This window comes from Centruroides sculpturatus, unplaced genomic scaffold, assembly GCF_000671375.1.
Source record: "Centruroides sculpturatus isolate CEXI.00-Female unplaced genomic scaffold, Cexi_2.0 scaffold1423, whole genome shotgun sequence".
Classification (NCBI taxonomy): domain Eukaryota; kingdom Metazoa; phylum Arthropoda; class Arachnida; order Scorpiones; family Buthidae; genus Centruroides; species Centruroides sculpturatus.
Genome location: NW_019386374.1, coordinates 8,487 through 23,407, shown reverse-complemented (window position 1 = coordinate 23,407; position 14,921 = coordinate 8,487). Strand labels below are relative to the sequence as shown.

Sequence of the window (14,921 nt, the reverse complement as noted above, 5' to 3'; positions counted from 1 at the left end):
TTTTGCATAACAGCGGATATTTTGGGATAAAGAACTAAAGACGTTAATGTTGTTTCAAAGTAACATGGGGAAAACTAAATTTGTTATTAAATTTTTACTTTTATTTTAAATAATATATAATAATTATATTATCCTGTCAACTATTTCTGTTACTGCTTACGCGTGTGTAGGGAAGTGTGGAAGTGACGTCACGCTCGACAGTTCGACACCGGTCAGGGAAAATTTCCCTGCATCAGTTGTCCCTACACTCTTGTCGTGTGTACGCGTGTTTGCGGGCTAACGACATCATTTTAGCATTTTTAATGTCGCTTTCTCTCGTAGATGGAATGTATTATGGTGAATTAAAGTAATTCGTTATGTTAATATTGATGAGTGCCTGCGTATTTCTTATAAAGTTGTTCTTAAACGAAGCAAATAGTCAGAAATAAAAAAATCGTTCGTAACTTTTAAACGGTTGATTGTAAGTAATTTTTTAAAATACCAATCGATTCAGCGTGTCAAATTACATCTAGATATGTCTATGTCTATTCGTTAGTATTAAGTTTAAGACCTATTTTTAGCTGGATACCTTTTCCTTTACTTTAACCAATAATTCAGCTTCACTTTTAAATGGCCTAATCTCTCATGTCTTAAACAAAATTGTATAATATTTATTTACATCCAGACATTAGACATCTTATGTTGCATCTGATTAANTTTTAGCATTTTTAATGTCGCTTTCTCTCGTAGATGGAATGTATTATGGTGAATTAAAGTAATTCGTTTTGTTAATATCGATGAGTGCCTGCGTATTTCTTAATAAAGTTGTTCTTAAACGAAGCAAATAGCCGGAAATAAAAAATCGTTGGTAACTTTTAAACGAGTATTTTGAAACCGTGCTAGTAGTTATTAGTAGTAATTCAAACACAAATTATTATTGTATTTACTTTCATGATTTTGGCAATTTTTATCATCAAATTTTATTTAGTTGATAAGTGTTGATATTATTTACACACGACTGAAAGTAAATACAATAATAATTTGTGTTTGAATTACTACTACTAACTTTTAAACGGTTGATCGTAAGTAATGTTTTTAATACCAATAGATTCAGCGTGTCAAATTACATCTAGATATACCTATATTTATTCGTTAATATTAAGTTTAAGATTTTTTTTTAGCTGGTACCTTTTTCTTTACTTTAACGAATAATTTTGCTCCACTTTTAAATGGCCTAATCTCTCATGTCTTAAACAAAATTGTATAATATTTATTTACATCCAGACATTAGACATCTTATGTTGCATCTGNATTGAAATAACATAGTGAATTCGTTAAAAGTTTAAATTTCAAACATCGTTAGTATTGGGCAGTTAAATTAAATTGACTCGGTACATTAATCGATTACACAATTTTTTAATAAAATATAACAGCAAATTCAAATGTTATTGGCGGAAAAGGTACGCAACTCGTTGCTACATTTTTTTATGTGAAAACAAAATTACTTCAATTTAAAAATTACTTATACTAAAAGACTAAATATTTCAATAACTTCTTGCATTGTTTTTTCTTTTCAGCCCACTGTTCAATCTGTTTGACAGCCTATTAATAGCTTTTCTTTGATATTCAGCAATTTTCTGATCATTGTTGTTCAAACGTACTTTTCAGTTCATTTTTGTTAATAATTTTGATTATTTGATTTTTCTATCTGACTTATTTTATAAATATCCGATTAGATTTCGGTTTAAACTCTGTCTGTGATTCGATCATTTTGGCAACAGTACTGAGCCACTTTATATACTTTGTGTTAAAAATCATTATTCTGATGAGAATGTAAGATATTCGAGATACGTAGTTTCCAGCCGAAGTTTTTACATTTTCTAAGGAAATATATCGATATTCTTCATATATATTTCTAACGTTAAACAAACGTCTCCTATTTTCATAAATTGACGTCCATTCACACACCATAACACTTCCTTCTCTATGTTTAAGGAAAAGCTCCTGCCAATTTTTATTCTGTTCATTGTAATTTAAACTTTATTATCCTCCATTAAACTCCATTGTAATTTAAAACCATTGAAATTGTAATTTTATTACAATTTAGAGTTAATTTTTACGTACCATTTCCATTCTATATGAATATTTTTCGTATAGACAACTTTTCAAAACAATTTTCAAAAAATTCACCAATGACACTTTATCACAAAAAATTTTACATTACCAAAATAAATTACTGAAAAATTTATTGGTATATTAGTAAATGTATGCAATGTTCATCTGTAAATAACAATTAATTTTGAATAGAATTTATATATTTTAAATAATTTAGCGTAGAGAATAGAAATTTTATTCACCTTACACAATAAGCATTTAAAATAAATTTGTCTGATATGTAAGATCGTTTTATTTTTTCCATTTAGCTGATTTTCACCCCGAAAATAAAGAAAAAAGAAACTAAAAAGAAGAAGAATGAAATTCAATTTTGCAAGAAGGGAATCCATGATTCACTCTTAAGAATTTGTATTTTATTCTTGCCAATGTTGTGTTTTTCTTATTGAGAACGACTTATAAGGAAAGTATACTTACCATAAGTTTTTAAAAGATTCAATATTCTTTTTATCTAATTTTAACATATTATTCAAGTTACATTTAACAATAGAAATGAATAAAAATATGAATAATACATTCTAATGTTAAACTGATGTGAATTTATATTTTATAGAATTTATTTCATGTATGTTGTTATTACTTTCAGATTTTCTTTGGATAAAACAGAAAGTTTTGCAGAAAATAGTGTCCAAGATTATAACAAAATTGTATATTAGATACACTGCTTTACTTACATCAGTGATCTTCGATTAAAATATAAAAGAGGCCGGAAATCCACTGCAAGGATATAAAAACAGAATTCATGAAGATTACACTTGAAATATGTCATACAGAAATAGTTTACTTTCATAAGTCGTTCCTGATTAACTGTTCATAATATTAGTAACATAATATATTATTACTCGAACATTACTTTCTCTAAAATTACTTTTTTGTGTTTTGATGCAGAAATTTGCCTTTAAATATTAAAAATAATTTTTTAATTAAACATTATTATTAATTTAATCATTGTTCTTATTTTAAAAAACTTTTTGTTATACATGGATAGAATATTATTTAAAAACGATTTTGTTAATTGCAGAGAAATGGAACCAAAAACAATTTTCATGTAAACGCTGTAAGAAGAATTTCAAAACTAAACAAAGTTTGCAAAATCATGAAAGAATCCATACAGGAGAGAAGCCTTTTAGTTGTGACGAGTGTAAACAGAAGTTTTCACAAAAGTCGCACTTAATTTCACACCTTCGTGTCCACACTGGGAAAAAGCTTTACAGTTGTGACGAGTGTAAACAGAAGTTTACACAAAGATCAAACTTAATTAAACACCTTCGGGTCCACACTGGAGAGAAGCCTCACAGTTGTGACGTTTGTAAACAGAAGTTTTCACGAAAGTCGCACTTAATTCAACACCTTCGTGGCCACACAGGAGAGAAGCCTTACAGTTGTGACGAGTGTAAACAGAAGTTTTCACAGAAGTCACACTTAATTAGACACCTTCGTGGCCACACAGGAGAAAAGCCTTACAGTTTCACGAAAGTCGCACTTAATTCAACACCTTCGTGGCCACACAGGAGAGAAGCCTTACAGTTGTGACGAGTGTAAACAGAAGTTTTCACAGAAGTCACACTTAATTAGACACCTTCGTGGCCACACAGGAGAAAAGCCTTACAGTTGTGACGAGTGTAAACAGAAGTTTACAGAAAGATCAAGCTTAATTAAACACCTTCGGGTCCACACTAAAGAGAAGCCTTACAGTTGTGATGAGTGTAAACAGAAGTTTACACAAAGATCAAGCTTAATTAGACACCTTCGGGTCCACACAGGAGAGAAGCCTTACAGTTGTGACGAGTGTAAACAGAAGTTTTGACGAAAGTCACACTTAATTACACACCTTCGGATCCACAACAGACGATAGCCATATGAATACTAATTATGTCCAGCGAAATTCATTCGAAGTCAAGATTTAAAAATAAATAGAAATATTTACACATGGAAATTTTGAAGGAATGTTATTTTTAATTTTTATTGATGTAGAATTATCGAAAGTTGTAAGCAAAACTGGTTTTGAATTAAAATGATTTTTTTTTGGAGTTTCTGAAAAGTTTTAACTAAGAAACATTACAGTAATAATTAAACTGTTATTATATAAAATTCTCTTGAACAGAGAATTGTTCTATAGATACATGCGGTGCTAATTGCAGTTAATATAATTGATTCAATCAATCTAATGGTAGTGGTCTGCTCTACTTTTTCTGAACTCAATATTATAGTACGACAGTAATTTATAGTAAATTGGTCTTTTATAAAATTCGCAGTAGTTTGTAAAGCTTGAATTCGAATTTAATAAGTATTATTTTATTCGGAAACATTAAAAAATGCATCAATAAGTAAGAGAACGCCATAAATATTTATTTTTTACTATAAAACATTTTACAAAATCAAAAGTACGTATATCGTAATATCACGAATAAACTAGAACGAAACATAAAAAGTGAACAAATATACTTAAATATAATTAAATATGCAACTGTTGAAACGCTTGCCTTCCCTCCAAACATAATTTGGAAACTTCAATTAATCCTGTAAATATTTTAAAAGCCATTATTATTCCAATGATATTATATCAATCCTGAATTTTATATAATTTCTAACTGTGATTATAAAATTATCTGAAAAATATTTTCGACTCAGACACTACGCCATTATAATCAAAACAAATTGATAAAGCAAATTTTTCTAATATCCTTAAATCGAGTAATACTACTTTACTAATTCCTCTCGCCGCATCCTACTTATACCTTCTCTATTCACCTACATTTAATTTCATGTAATTATATCTAAAATGTAACAAAATCTAATTACGAACGAATTTGCTAATGAACAGACTACTTGCTATGAGAACTTTGTATTCTTATTTCACATTGTTCTACGTAAGAGCACAGTGTCAGTTGAGATGTGTAAATAACACTCTTATAAACACTAAAAGAAATGAATGTTTCGAAATACATAATAGATAATTATATGCTCAAATAAGCTAGAATAATACATATCTTCACTTACAAGTATTATATCCAAACAAAGAGCGGTTCTCGGTAATTGCCGAAAATAAAATATTTTTCAAGATTTCTTTCTATAAAGTAGCATATTATAAATCAAGTTCTAAATTCACACTAAAATGTTCACTTTTTATCCTTTAAAAACAACACAAAATATGTCAATGCACGGAATAAACGTTTATCCCAGTGAACTTCGAAATAAAACGAAAAGGTAAACAGCACTCTACGAAATTTGGCGCAAAATGATGTTTACCAGCAAAGATGACAGATGATTTGAAAGAAAGTAGTCCACCCAGTCTAAAAAAATACCCTGATAAAGTAAAAACTAGCCTAATAAATTAACATAAAATTAAACAAAATTAGTCAAATTTTATAAGAGTATAGTTACCATTAAAAATTGAAAATTTAATGCATTTAGAATATCTTCTATTTCATTCGCTTCTTCATTATAAATTTTTTGAGTCAAAATTTAGCATGGTGTTGGTTTTGATTAAAGTTAAAATAGCATATGCTTTCATTTTTGAAGAAATATTTTATCCTCAAAATTGATGCAGCAAGATCCAAGCTCATTGTTTCTCAATTTGGTTTCGACAAGTCACTGTAAAGAAAGCAAGCAACATAAACATAATGGAAACTTCTATATCTCAGAAAATGTAGAATCAACTATAACATTTCTCATAGTTGAAACTGGCACCAAAAGTTTGATGTATCAGTTAGAATCAGTGGCGTAGCGTGGGTGTCAGCCGCCCGGGGCGGAGGAAAATTCTCCCCCCCTTATTTAGATATCTCAATTTAAAAAATTAAAATTCAGTTTCGTCACAGAATAAGTAATGAAAAATTCCGTGCTGGTGTTGCCGCCTTTTTAAAATCGCTGATCCGGTGGGCAGGTGAGGTTTGTTCAAACAGAAGTTCCTGACGCATGCGTATGTCATTTTGCAATGCGAAGAATATTGTGCAGTGCATGCCGGTTCTAAATCAGTTACAGTTAGCGACTAGGGAGACTTGGGTAGGAGTAACGTAAGTGACCTAGATGACCTAGCTCTATTGTATATTGGAGGTGTATATATATGCGAATAAATCGTAAGAGCAAAAGTAAAAAAAAATCAGTCAACAGGTAGCGCACTGACGGTTAGTCGATTCTTAGACTGTCCCGATGGTAACACTATTCCTTGCTCATTTCAATCGGTCCGAATCGTAGATGCGACGAAAATTTCTAAAGAAATGGTTCAAGTTCTTTACAAGATATTATTATTATTTATTGTGAAATTTTGCCGCCCCCTATAGGGGACTGCCCCTGCCGCCTCCCCTATGCTACGCTACTGGTTAGAATATTAATTAAATGGAAAAATACTGTCCATTCTACTGTCTACTAGATGCTGCCGTTGGCTCTGTATTTCTCCAATTTTGGATTGATCAGTCAGAGTTACGGAAAGAGATCAAAGTAAAGGACGAGTATGACTTAAGCAAACTAGGAGATAAACCGACTGATAATAAAATAAGTTAGATGGTTTTCAGTGGCGTGCTGTCATTGGAAGCGCTGCTTCCCTTGTATTTTCTAGAAAATAAATACATGTTATGTGTTTATTTTCATATAATTAAAATTAATATTTTATTATAACCGCATTATGTATCTTATTACAAATTTCTATACTGCACGTGAAAAAACAATAAGTTTGCTATTGTATATTCGAATATTAGTGGCGGAATGGAAGCGCATTATTGTCAGCTTCCAAACAGCCAGATTCGCACATGCGCTTTAAAGAGCACCAACCTCACTCGATTTAGCTGGTGGAAGCCTAGGACCTTACGTGGGCCCCCACCAGTGGGCGAGTGGTCTCCGTTGCCGCTCATCGTAGTGGTGACCAGACCCTAAAGACTGGGAGGTTTGTCGTGGGTTTGCGCCACGGTCGGACAGGCTGGCTGCTTGGAGTTTTCCGGGTTTTCTCCTTGCCTATAACGACTGAATAGGAGGCCAGTTCCCCATAAAAGTCCTCCCGGAAGGCATTTATTTTCCGTGCGTACGTATGGCTGTTCGATACAGCCGGCTAATCGGTCGCCTAGCGATCATACACATATACACAAGTCTACTCGGAGAAAGAGCCTACATTGAGCTAAAATCTCCATATAAACACCATCGAAGCAGAAGAAAGAAAGAAGAAAAAATAAAGAATAAAATAAAGAAAGACCTTACGTGGATGCTACACGTATACCGCATCCGATTCTATCCAGGAACGGTTCTGGGCTGTTAGACGCCTGCCCGCTAGATATTTGGACACCCTCGCCCGATTACATGAATTGCGAGTAGATTTATAACTTAACCCAACCGATAAGAATTTACTGGTATGTTTTTATGATAGTTCTGTATAGTTGACAGAAGTTTTAAAAAATCCATTAAAATATTTGATATTTTTATCTTGCTCTCCGATCTTATATTACTCACGGATTTCAATGTTAAATCAGTGATATTACGATTTCGTGTGTCCTGTCTATAAGGGGATGTAGAAAAAAACATGTACAATTCTTGTACAATGTTAAAAAATTAACTGTTACTTTGACAGCGTCATTTACAACTAAATTTAATGAATGAGAGATGCACGAGATACAGAAAAAGCTCTAGAATTTATTTTCCTTACATTTACGATTTATGTATCCGTTTGTCATAAAAATTTGTCTTTCTACTTTTTTCCCGAGACTACAAATATTCGAGTACAAAGTAACCGGTTTCGACTTATTTCTACTTAAGAAGTAGTTAAATAATTAAGCGATTGGGGAATTAGGGACATAAATAAAACCCTGCTGAAAGAGCCGGAATTTTACTTAAAAGCTTAACCGAACCAATCTCTAGCCGGGTACAGTGGGGACTGATTTCTCGTTTTAATAAATCTTTTGGTGTTTATAACTGTTATTTTACATCCGATATGACAAAATATTATTCAATAAGTCGATTTAAATTTTTTTGGCTGCAATTTGAAAAGTTGGGATCAGATACGGAAATGTAAATGAACATTTACATTTTTATTTATATAGATTTGTATTATAATTTAAATTGACCAATCGTAAAGTGTAATATGGTTATGATAAAATCTTAAAACAAATCGATTTTAGCCTAATTTTTAACGAAAAAATCGTAATTCAAATTTTATTTATTTACATTAGACCCCCCCCCTATAACACGGTAGATATGTTCCGTGTTTTATGAATTTCATGTTGTACGAGTCCTTAATTACATGAGCCAATCACAGCTCGGCACGTGTGCAGTTTACGGACTACGGCTGTTTGAAAGGTTTTCTTCCATAAAATCAATCGGTTCTAGACTAATTTGACTTAACATTTTTAAAACACGTATATTTTTTTGGGGGGAATGATCCATATAAACTATGCTATAAACAAAAAATTATAGGATTACTTACCGAGTGTGCACCGTTCGCGACAACGCCATTGCTTAAGCTTGTTTCCGTCGCGGAGCAGCGAATAGAACGGCGGGCTCTTATTTCCTGATAAATTATTTTTCTGCGAAAAATTTGCTGAACTTTGGAGACTTCATTAATATAAATATAATTTTTACGGCCGTTAAATAATAAATGGTTTTTAGTAGATCCGCTGCTCATTTAAACTCGACGGTTTGTGCAATATCCGCTATTGGTCTAGATTCGACCAATCCTGTCGCGAGTCGGCGATGACGTTTTACCGTAATATACGAGTCTCTTTTAGCGTGTTTATACGAATACGATCGCAATTTCTTCGCCGTTATATACGAATCCCTATTATATGAACCCGTTTTATAGGGGGTCTGTATTTATTTATTTATCCGGAAAATACTATTCACTTTTGGAATTCTTTTTCATAGCTGAACGAATTTATATTAAAAAAATTAAAACAAAACACACAAATGAAACTATAAAACAGAATTTAATTAATAAGATACAAAGAAACTTTATTTTCTTTTTGTGTTTATATAATATTCGTAAACATTGGAAATATAATATGCTAACAAAGAATAAAATACATTTACTTGTTAATATTTAAAAACTAAATAGTATCATAATTATTATTTTCTAATTTATGCTCGAAACATTTAACTTTACTTGTGCATTCATAATAGAAAAAAAATTCTAGCTAACAACAAATATATAGCATATATTTATTGCTAGTTAAAATGTTGGGTTTTTATTTTTATTGAACACAATCTTTACATATTTGAATTGCATTTTCAAAGCATACCTATTTTTTTTGTATTTTACACAGGTATATTTCATTTTTCTATATTTCCGTGATTCACATTCAGCACATCTCTTTTCTTCGACACATTCCGCGGACGAATGTGAAGGCCCGGCTTCAGAGTCTGACGAAAATATCCTTTCCACTGTCGTTCTGATAGTTTTCGAAAGATTTAAGCCAGCGTTAATCTGTCTTGCAATAAATCTATAGCCAAACTGAAACTTGTGAACCAGTTATAGTTAGTTATATTACGGGTGCTGTTAACAACAGGCCAAGTTAATCTATTCGCTACACCAGTGTTTCCCAACGTGGGGCCCACGCCCCACGTTGGGAAATTCGAAAATGGACTCGTCCAGAGTTTAAGTTAACTGTATAGCCAAACTGAAACTTGTGAACCAGTTATAGTTAGTTATATTACGGGTGCTGTTAACAACAGGCCAAGTTAATCTATTAACTACACCAGTGTTTCCCAACATGGGACCCACGCCCCATGGGAACAATTGGATTGTTAAGGGGGCAATTCGAAAATGGACTCATCCAGAGTTTAAGTTAACCATATAGTCGCTGTATATGTTAGGGGGACATAAGAATATTAGAAAGGTTAGGTGGGGCATAGCACAAATAAGGTTGGAAAACACTGAACTACATTAACTACAGATTTTATATAATAATAATTGTAAAACCAAATGATCTTACTGATATTATCAGGCAACTTTTTGACTACATTAATTATTAATTTGACTAATGGTAGGTGGTTAAGTTTCCATTTTGTATTAATTTTAGTNATATTGTACAGTTTATTCGACAACAGAACAACTCTTATCTAATGATAAAAACACTGACGTATTTTTATATAAACAACAATTTTACAACTACAGTTCGACCTATTTCTGCAACTTGATATTATAAATTTATTTCTAATAACTAATTTTTCTTCCCAGTTAATTTAAACACTTGAATGATGATAAATTCGAAGTTAATTATCTTTTGAAAATGTCCGCATTCAATGTACTGAAACATTTACAGAATTCAGTCAAAATAATAAGAATAGTATTTTATTTGCAACAAAGATTGCCATATTCAGTTTCGAATCGAAGCAATTAATTACACTCTAAAATAATTATAAAAACCGATGGAGTCAGAAATTTTCCTTTTGTTTCCTTCTTACATAAATGTAAAATACGAAAAAGTTATATTTTTCTTTCTCTTCTGACTTTTTGGATAATATATAACTTCAAGTGACTTGTTGAGTGTAGTGTTTTTATTGTTCTCCAACAAGCGTAGTTGAATTATCAAGCAAATTTTCATTTTCGTTCAATTCCATATAATATCTATTTGGTAGTCTGGCATGTGTAGCAGCTGGCTACATATCGTTTAATCTCTTTATTCATACTGGGCCGGTAACACCTTTGCCCTATTTTCATGATCGTTTTTTTTGAGCCCNTATATGCAGGTAACAAAATTATTCACCATATACAGAAATTTAACTTGGTTACTTTACAACAATATTTAATTATTCATGCATTTTATGTTCTTTGGGCAACATTTACATTTTTATCATTACAATATCTTTTACATTATAAACCCTTTGTGAAATTCGAAGTTTATTTCATTTCGTAAAAGAATTTAATCCTGTACCTACAGAAACGAACTATAGAGTTCGTAAGAATTTTATAATCCTTCCTGTCCAAACATAAACATTCTCACGATGAAACCGTGTATAGTTTATACTTACCGGCCAAATTCGTCATTTTGTTATTCTAACAGCAACTTTAACTGTCAACAATCGGTCTCGTGATATATTTTCCCACCAGGAAGGTATAAAACCAATCAGTCTTCCCCTCAGGGGAGTCGCTGATCGGAAGTCGAAACGTCGAAGGCGACATTGTATTTTCCACCGCCACTCTTTACGACACCAACCATAGGATCTTGTTCTACAACCCGAACCACTGTTGAGAAGATCTTAGAGAGAAATATCACACCGATATTGTCCAATAGATATGAAAGCATTATTGTAAACCCTCTCTCAGCCCTTCGCGCATTAGAAAAATAAAGTATTATGGACAGAGCCGTAACTAGGCAGGTGCAACAGGTGCACCCGCACAGGGCCCACTTGGAAGAGGGGCCCAAACTGCTGTTCACAAGAAATTATATTTTTAAATTTTAAATTTTACCGCTTTTCTACATCGCGGTTTGGCGATTAAATTTCGCCTTACTTAGACCTTAGATGTCTGCTCATCAGTGTTCCCAACTGCGGCGACTTTTAGAGGGACGTAGTGAGGTAGCGGAGACCTCAGACAAATCAGCCAAAAGTAGCGACTTTTGATATTTTTTAATTTATTTTTTGAGAAATTTAAATTTATGTTTATAGTTTTCAAATTTACAGATTTTTCTATACTTTATAGAGCTTTCTGACATATTACTAATGTTATTACGATATACAAAACTGTATTTCTAGATTTTTCTACAGTGTGCAGAGCTAGAAATCTGTAAAGGTAACATTTTGTAACAAAAATAAATCTGCCCGAGGAATTTTTTAAAATTACTAAATTGAAAACGGTAAATCCCGAATAAAATCTTAGTCTCGAGGTTATAAAAGGCGTGCAGAAATTCTGACATCATTTTTTGCTTTATAGTGGTACGCATATGTGGTGTCAGTCGCGTACCGTAGTGGGGGCGGCAGGGGCGGCCCGCCCCGGGCAACACTTTTTAGGGGGAGGCAAAATTGCACAATAAATAATAATAATATCTTGTAAACATTTGAAACATCCTAACCTATACTTGCATCGCGCCTACGACAGTGCTATCGTCCGGACAGTCCAGGAATCGGCTCCCGGTCCAGATGAACTGGTAATTTTTAATCCGACGAAATTCTGCGAAACCTGTTGACTTTTTTTTTCTTGTAAGATTCATTCACGTTCATATACACCACTAATATAAAATAGAACTATTTTAAACAGGTCGCTGCACTAGCACGGAATTTCATTTCTTGTTCTTTGACAAAACTGAATTTTCGTATTTTAAATTGAAATACCTAAATAAGGGGGGCCGAAATTTTCCCCGTCCTGGGCGGCTGACACCCACGGTACGCTACTGTGTGGTGTATACCTGAACGGAGGATTAAGCGGTAAGCGAACTATGCGGGTGCGTAAGGCCCCGTAGGAGCTACCGCAGTCTTTAAAATGCTACTGAAAAGAGGGATTGCGAAAACGCAGAAGATAGAAATAGTCCAAAAAAAAACGCTTCGATATATATAGATACATGGAAGTAATAAATGATATAGCTTTATGGCCAACAATATTAACAGATGCTATTATTGATCATATTCTTAAAACAAACCAAAAAGTATAGAAAAGGGATTTCTTAATAAACGAAAAAATAAAAAAAAGTTAAGATAANGTATTGTAAACAAAGTTGTAAACAGAGAGGGAATAAAAGAATCGCTGACCTCGCTAATTGGATCCACATGTGGTCCGGTGATAGACCCGATGGTGAACTCCTGATTGTAAACAAGTGGGTCGGAATATCGGTAAGCATCACTTATCCGAAAAGCGGACCTGGGTGAAAGCTGTCCGGACAAGGGAGGTTTGTGATCGGTCGTAAGTTTCTGTCGAAAAAAAAATCCTTAAATTGCGGAGCGAACAAGAGAAAGGGCAAAAGTATGGTAACATGGAACTCTGAAGCACTTGGAAGTCCGCTGAGCTTACAGAGAACATACGTCTGTGGTAACTAACTCAGGAATGGGTAGGCCTAAGTGCTGAGACTGGACAAACTGTGCAGTTGAGCCACTCCAGGCTGACTGAGGCCTCTCCAGAATTTAATAGTTCCCGAAAGCCAAACTAGTACGTGAGGCTCCACGCTTTGTGTGTCCAGTATTTACTGTGTTTTCCAACTTGTATATTCATATTACATATATATTGTAAATGAACTGCAAATGTTCTATATCTTCAGTGTGGAGGTGTACTTTCAACGAACCTGGATCAAACTATATCGAATCGTGACAAATACGGCAAACCAACTCAACGAGACGGAGTTTGGGAAAGAAACTTCTTTTATGCTTCTGACACAATATAGTGCTATAAATTAAGACACTTGGAAGATTTTCTCATCTTTATTTAGTTGATACGTGTGGAAAAAATTACATGTTTCGGGCTCTTAAGCCCCTCTTCAGTCAACTAAAACATTTAAAAAGGATATACCATACACATAAAAAAGGTAAAAAACTTGTGTATCCCCTTTTTTATGTGTATGTTATATCCTTTTTAAATGTTTTAGTTGACTGAAGAGGGGCTTAAGAGCCCGAAACGTGTAATTTTTTCCACACGTATCAACTAAATAAAGATGAGAAAATCTTCCAAGTGTCTTAATTTATAGCACTATATTGTGTCAGAAGCATAAAAGAAGTTTCTTTCCCAAACTCCGTCTCGTTGAGTTGGTTTGCCGTATTTGTCACGATTCGATATAGTTTGATCCAGGTTCGTTGAAAGTACACCTCCACACTGAAGATATAGAACATTTGCAGTTCATTTACAATATATATGTAATATGAATATACAAGTTGGAAAACACAGTAAATACTGGACACACAAAGCGTGGAGCCTCACGTACTAGTTTGGCTTTCGGGAACTATTAAATTCTGGAGAGGCCTCAGTCAGCCTGGAGTGGCTCAACTGCACAGTTTGTCCAGTCTCAGCACTTAGGCCTACCCATTCCTGAGTTAGTTACCACAGACGTATGTTCTCTGTAAGCTCAGCGGACTTCCAAGTGCTTCAGAGTTCCATGTTACCATACTTTTGCCCTTTCTCTTGTTCGCTCCGCAATTTAAGGATTTTTTTTTCGACAGAAACTTACGACCGATCACAAACCTCCCTTGTCCGGACAGCTTTCACCCAGGTCCGCTTTTCGGATAAGTGATGCTTACCGATATTCCGACCCACTTGTTTACAATCAGGAGTTCACCATCGGGTCTATCACCGGACCACATGTGGATCCAATTAGCGAGGTCAGCGATTCTTTTATTCCCTCTCTGTTTACAACTTTGTTTACAATACTTACAACTACAGGGGGGGCGCTGTTGAGTAACCTCGGCTGCTGGTGACTTTTTGTTGGAGATTTTTGTTAACACTTTTTCTTATTGTAAATTCTGTGTCTTTTATTTATTTGCTACCCAAGTTGGTGCATTTTTATTGTGATATTCAGTGTTATTAGTTCTAATTTTTTCGGAAATGTTCCCACGTACTCCTCCAGAGGCATTAAAGCAAACCCAAGAAGAACGGAAGGGAACTAAACATCACNTTCACAAGTGAAATTGAAAATTTTAATTTTGAAACTTTCTATTTTACTTTTAATTTTTACTTTTAAATATTTGAAGTCGTTACTTCAAAACTTTTAATTTTGAAGTAACGACTCTTATACAAAGTATAGAAACTGCATCTCCGCTTAATATTCTACAGGCATGATTTTGGTTTAATTGAGTTTTACTCAAATATCAATGTCGCTCTTCGAATATTTCTAACTCCTTCCGTTTCTATTGCTTCGTGCGAGAGAAATTTTAGC

General features: G+C 33.4%; 1 pseudogene; it reads left to right on the top strand.

Annotated features, from left to right (window-relative positions):
- LOC111614725 overlaps positions 1-4,102 on the top strand; it is a 27,810-nt pseudogene extending 23,708 nt beyond the window's left edge.
- Positions 4,103-14,921: the final 10,819 nt, after the last annotated feature.